We start from the raw sequence: 6,553 nt of genomic DNA on the forward strand, positions 1-6,553 counted from the left end.
GAATGAAAAAAATCATCGCAATTGCGTTAGGGTGGGTGGGCGGGCTTACATTTTACCTTTTAGTTTTAATATGTGTAGTCGCCAGGACAACAAGAATGCCAAAAAGTTGATAAATGAATGACAGAAAAAAGGGGGGACAAAAACGCAACAAAAAAAAATTCGAAAAAAAAACAACAAAAAAGCGCCAAAGAAAATACGACAAAAAATGCATTTAAAAAGTACGAAAAAACCGCAACAAAAAAAGAGAAAAAAACACAAGAAAATGTTTACAAAAAAAAGGCGGAAAAAAGAACACAAGGAAGCGAAAGAAAGTTACAAAAAAGGAGCAAACAAAAGTAAGAAAAATCCATAAAAGATATTAAAAAAGGGCAAAAAAGGCGAGGAAAAAAATCCAGAAAAGAAAGAACAAAAAAATTCACAAAAAATTCGAAGAAACAAAGCAGAAAAGAAGAGGACAATAAAATCAATAAAAAGGGAAGACAAAAAGCATGGTAACGAAGACGACTAAAAAGCGATAAAAAGTCCACAAATAAAAGACGAAAAACGACAAAAAAGTAGCCGAAAAGAGGATGGCAAAAAATATGACAAAAAAAACTGGAGGAAAAACGTAGAAAAAAAAGCGCATATAAATAAAGGGAAAAAAAGATGACAAAAAATCAATAAAACAGAGAAACAAGAAACGCGACAAAAATCCTCAAAAGATATAAAAAAATGACAAATGAAAGTGGCAAGGAAAAAATTCAAAAAAGAAGGAACAAAAAAGGCCACAAAAACTCCCAAAAAAGAACCAAAAAAGCGACAAAAATTTCCAAAAAAGATTTCAAAAATTACAAAAAAAAATCGACGAAAAAAAATGGATAACAAAGGTCACAATGTTAATAAAAAGGAGGAAAAACAGAAAAACACGACAACAGAAAAAGAAAAATTGCCAAAAAAAACAAAAAATTGACAAAAAAAAGTCACAAAAAAAAGATTTAAAAGAAAGATAAAAAAGCGACAAAAAAGTCAGCAGTCAAGACTACAACCATGTCAATAAAAAGGGAAGACAAAAAATTTGACAAAAAAACTGATTAAAAAAATCCACAAAAAAATGCACAAAAAATATCGTCAAAGGGGAAAGGCAAAAAATATTTTGAAAAAGTCGAGAAAAAAACAAAAACAGGCACACCAAAAAATTGGGAAAACGAAGACAAAAAATCAATAAAACAGAGAGACAAGAAAAGAACCAAAAAAGCGCCAAAAATCCACAAAAGAGATTTAAAAAAATGAGATAAAAGAGACGAAGAAAAAATCCAGAAAAGAGGAAACAAAAAAAGTCCACAAAATGCAACTAAAAAAAGGCAGGAAAGAAGAGGACAATAAACTCAATAAAAGGGGAACACAAAAAATATGACAAAAAGTTGATAACGAAAACTACTAAAAAGCGATAAAAATTCCACAAATAAAAGAAGGAAAAAAACGACAAAAAACTAAAAAAGGGATGGCAAAAAATATGACAAAAAAAAAGATGACAAAAAAAAGTCGATAAAACAGAGAGATAAGAAACGCAATAAAAAAAGCAAAAAAGGCGACAACAATTCAAAAAAGATTTAAAGAAATGACAAAGAAAGGCAAAGAAATAAAAATAAAAAAGAAGACAACAATGTCAAACGAAAAAACATAAAAAACGCGACCAAAAAGGGAAAAGAGTTGCCAAAAAAGAAACAAAAAAATCGACAAAAATGTACAAAAAAGATTCAAAAACTACAAAAAAATTGACGAAAAAAGGGCGAGGAAAGATCTTGGAAAAAATGGATAACAAAGGCCACAAAAAATGCGACAAAAAAAAGCAAGAAAAAGACAACAATGCCAATAAAAAGAAGAAAATACAGAAAAACACGACAAGTGAAAATGTTGCAAAAAAAAATACAAAAAACGAATAAACAAAAGCAAGAAAAATCCATTAAAGAGATTAAAAAAGAACAAAAATGGCGAGGAAAAAAACCAGAAAAAGAAAGAAAAAAAAGTTCACAAAAAATTCGAGCAAACAAGCAGAACAGAAGAGGACAATAAAAACAATAAAACGGGAAGGCAAAAAGTATGGTAATAAACTGGTAACGAAGACGACTAAAACGCGATAAAAAATCCACAGATAAAAGCAGAAAAACGACAAAAAAGTCGCCGAAAAAAGGTTGGCAAAAAAAATGACAAAGAAAAAACAGAGGAAAAAAAGCAGAAAAAAAAGCACACATAAATAAAGGGGGAAAAAGATGACAAAAAATCAATTAAACAGAGAAACAAGGAACGCGACAAAAATCCACAAAAGATTTAAAAAATGACAAAGAAAGGCAAAGAAAAAATTCAAAAAAGAAGGAACAAAAAAGGACACAAAAACTGCAAAAGAAAGACAGGAAAGACAAAAAACACGACAAAAAAGGGAAAAAATTCAAAAAAAAAGAAACAAAAAAGGCCACAAAAACTGCAAAAGAAAGACAGGAAAGAAGTCGACAATAATGTCAAAGGAAAGACAAAAAACACGACAAAAAAGGGAAAAAAGTTGCCAAAAAAGAACCAAAAAAGCGACAGAAATTTCCTAAAAGATTTCAAAAACTACAAAAAAATCGACGAAAAAAATTGATCACAAAGATCACAATGCCAATTAAAAGGAGGAAGGACAGAAAAACACAACAAAAGAAGGAGAAAAATTGCCAAAAAAAGAAACAAAAAATCGACAAAAAATCACAAAAAAAAAGATTTAAAAGAAATATAAAAAAGCGACAAAAAAGTCAGGAATCAAGATTACAATCATGTCAATAAAAAGGGAAGACAAAAAATTTGACAAAAAAACTGATTAAAAAAATCCACAAAAAATGCACACAAAAGTCGAGAAAAAACAGAAAAACAGGCACACAAAAAAAAAGGAGGAAAACGAAGACAAAAAATCAATAAAACAGAAAGAAAAGAAACGCGTCAAAAAAGCGACAAAAAACCACAAAAGAGATTGAAAGAAATGAGATAAAAGAGACGAAGAAAAGAAGAAACAAAAAAGTCCACAAAAATGCAGTTAAAAAAAGGCAGGAAAGAAGAGGACAATAAACTCAATAAAAGGGGAACCCAAAAAATATGACAAAAAGTTGATAAGGAAAACTACTAAAAAGCGATAAAAAAGTCCACAAATAAAAGAAGAAAAAAACGACACAAAAGCCAGCATAAAAGGCATGGCAAAAATATGACAAAAAAAGGAGGGAAAAAAGCCGCAAAAAAAGATGAAAAAAATATGACAAAAAAGAAAGAAACGCAATAAAAAAAGCAAAAAAGGCGACAAAAGTGTACAAAAGATTTAAAGAAATGGCAAAGGAAGGCAAGGAAATACAAGTAAAAAAGAAGACAACAACGTCAAAGGAAAAACATAAAAACGTGACCAAAAAGGGAAAAAAGTTGCCTAAAAAGAAACAAAAAATCGACAAAAATTTACAAAAAAGACTTAAAAAACTACAAAAAAATAAAAAAAAAAAAGGAAGAAGAAAACAACAATGGCAATAAAAAGGAGAAAATACAGAAAAACACGACAAAAGAGTGAGAAAAAGTTGCGAAAAAAAAAAAACAAAAAATCACAAACATGCGACAAAAAAGTCATCAATCAACAACCACGTCAATAAAAAGGGAAGACAAAAATATTGACAAAAAAAACATAAAAAAGTCCACAAAAAAATGTAAAAAAATTACAAAATTATTATCAAAGGGGAAGGCAAAAAATATAAAGCAAGTCGACAAAAACAGAAAAAGAGGGACACAAAAAAAGGGAGAAAAACGAAGACAAAAAAGTCAATAAAACGGAAAGACAAGAAATGTTACAAAAAAAGAAAAAAAGCGACATAAAACCACAAAAAAAATAAAAAATTGAGAAAAAAACACGTAGAAAACATCCAAAAAAAAGGAACAAAAAGTCCATAAAAAATGCAAAATAAAGGCGGAGAAAAGAATACAAAAAAGTCAATCAAACGGGGAAACAAAAAACACGACAAAAAAAAGGAAAAAGCTGACGAAAAAAATGGAACAAAAAAGCGACAAATATTCACAAGAACTATTTTTAAAAAACGACAAAAAGTCGACAAAAAGGCGAGACAAAGATCCAGAAAAGAAGAAACAAAAAAGTAAACAAAAATGAATTAATCTAAAATAAAATAAATGCTACCAAAAAAGTAAGGAAAAATACGACAACAATGTCAAAGGAAAGACAAAAAACACGACAAAAAACGGAAAAAATTTGCCAAAAAAGAAACAAAAAAGCCATACAAATTTCCAAAAAAAGATTTCAAAAACTACAAAAAGTCGACGAAAAATGGGCAAGGAAAGATCTTGAAAAAAATTGATAACAAAGGCCACAAAAAATGCGACAAAAAAATGCAAGAAAGAAGACAACAATGCCAATAAAAAAGTGGACAGACAGAAGAACACGACAAAAGAAGGAGAAAAAGTTGCCACAAAAAAAACAAAAGGTCGACAAAAAATCAGAAAAAAAGGTAAAAAAGCAACAAAAAAATGAGCAATCAGGACTACAACCGCGTCAATAAAAAGGAAAGACCAAAAATTTGACAAAACAACTGATTAAAAAAATCCACAAAAAATACACAAAAAGAAGGAAGACAAAAAATTAGACAAAAAGTTGATAACGAAGACAACAAAAAAGCTATAAAGAAGTCACTCACAAATCAAAGCAGCAAAAAAACGACAAAAAAAGCCACAAAAGATTTTATAAAATGACAAAAATAAGGTAAGGAAAAAACTCAGAAAAGAAGAAACAAAAAAGTTCACAAAAATGCAATTAAAAAAAATACAGGAAAGAAGACGACAACAAATTCAATATAAACAGAAGACAAAAGGTATGACAAGATCGAGAAAAACGGCAGAAAAAAGGTGCACAAAATAAAGGCGAAAAAAAGAATACAAAAAAGTCCAAAAACATAAATTCATATAAATAAAATTAATGCGACCAAAAAAAAAAATACAAAGAAGACGACAACAATCTCAAAAGAAAGACAAAAAATTGGTCTAAAGAGTTTAGACAGTACTTCCCTCGCTGTCGGAAACGTGACGACTGCATGACTATTATGTTTTTTTTTAGGCTACAAAAAATGCGACAAAAAAAGGGCAAAAAAGAAGACAACAATGCCAATAAAAAGAACAGAAAAACACGACAAAAGTATTAGAAAAGTTGCCAAAAAAAAGGAAAAATCTACAAAAAAATGACAAGAAAGGATAAAAAAGCGACAAAAAAGGCAATGAAAACATACGACAAAAAAGTCGGCAATCAAGACGACAACCACGTCAACGAAAAAAGGGAAGACAAAAAATTTGACAAAAAAAAACTGATAAAAAAAGTTCACAAAAAATGCACGAAAAAAAATACAAAAAAAAGTATGAAAAAAGTGGAGGAAAAAAAACAGAAAAATAGGGACACAAAATAAGGGGAGAGACAAGAAACGCGACAAAAAAGGGAAAAAACGACAAAAATCCACAGAAAAGATTAAAAAAAAAACGAGGAAAACATCCACAAAAGCACGAACAAAAAAGTCCACCAAAATGCAAAAAATGCAAGAAAAAGAAAGACGACGACAACAAATTCAGTATAAACGGAAGACAAAAAATATGACAAAAAAGTCGATAAAAGATACAAAAAAAAGCCACACAAAGAAAACTAAAGAAACGATAAAAAAAGCAAAAAAGCCACAAAAATGCGAGCAAAAAATTGAACAAAAACTCAAGAACTATTTTAAAAAACGCGAGGAACAAAGAGAAGGAACAAAAAAGTCAAAAATAAATATAAATAAAATAAAACAAATGCGACCCAAAAAGGAAGGAGAAAAGACAACATGTCAAAGGAAAGACAAAAAACATGACAAGAAACGAAAAAAAGCCAAATAAGAAACAAAAAAGCGACAAAAATGCCAAAAAAAATTTGAAAAACGACAAAAACTCGAAGAAAAAAGGCGAGGAAAGATCCTAAAAAAATTAATAACAAAGGCCACAAAAAATGCAAAAAAAAGACAAGAAAGAAGACCACAATATCAATAAGAAGGAGGAAAAATAGAAAAACGCGGCAAAAAAAGAAAACAGTTGCAAAAAATTACCAAAAAAGATTTTTACAAAAAAAAAAACTATAAAAAAGCGACCAAAAAAGTCAGCAAAGAAGACAAGAATAACAACGTCTATAAAAAGGGAAGACAAAAATATGAAAAAAGCGATTAAAGAAGTCCACAAAAATGCAAAAAAAAAACAACAAAAATGTCGCCAAAAGGGGAAGGCAAAAAATATGACAAAAAGTCGATCAAAAGGAGCAGAAAAAAAGCACCCAAAAAAACGTAAAAAAAAACGATAAAAAAGAAAAGTTCACAAAAAAAACTAAAGAAGGGATCAAAAATAAACGATAAAAAAAGGCGACAAAAAAACTAAAAAAAAAAATGACAAAGAAGTCCTTCAATATTACTCACTTTCCCCGATAAAAAAATCTATTATAATAAAATACCGCAAAGAATTACCGAACGCAAAAAAGGGCGTAAAAACGTCTGAAAAG

This window comes from Zophobas morio, unplaced genomic scaffold (genome assembly GCF_036711695.1).
Source record: "Zophobas morio isolate AGI-343-1 ecotype UQ-CSIRO unplaced genomic scaffold, CSIRO_AGI_Zmor_V1 ptg000041l, whole genome shotgun sequence".
In the NCBI taxonomy this organism is placed as follows: Eukaryota; Metazoa; Arthropoda; class Insecta; order Coleoptera; family Tenebrionidae; genus Zophobas; species Zophobas morio.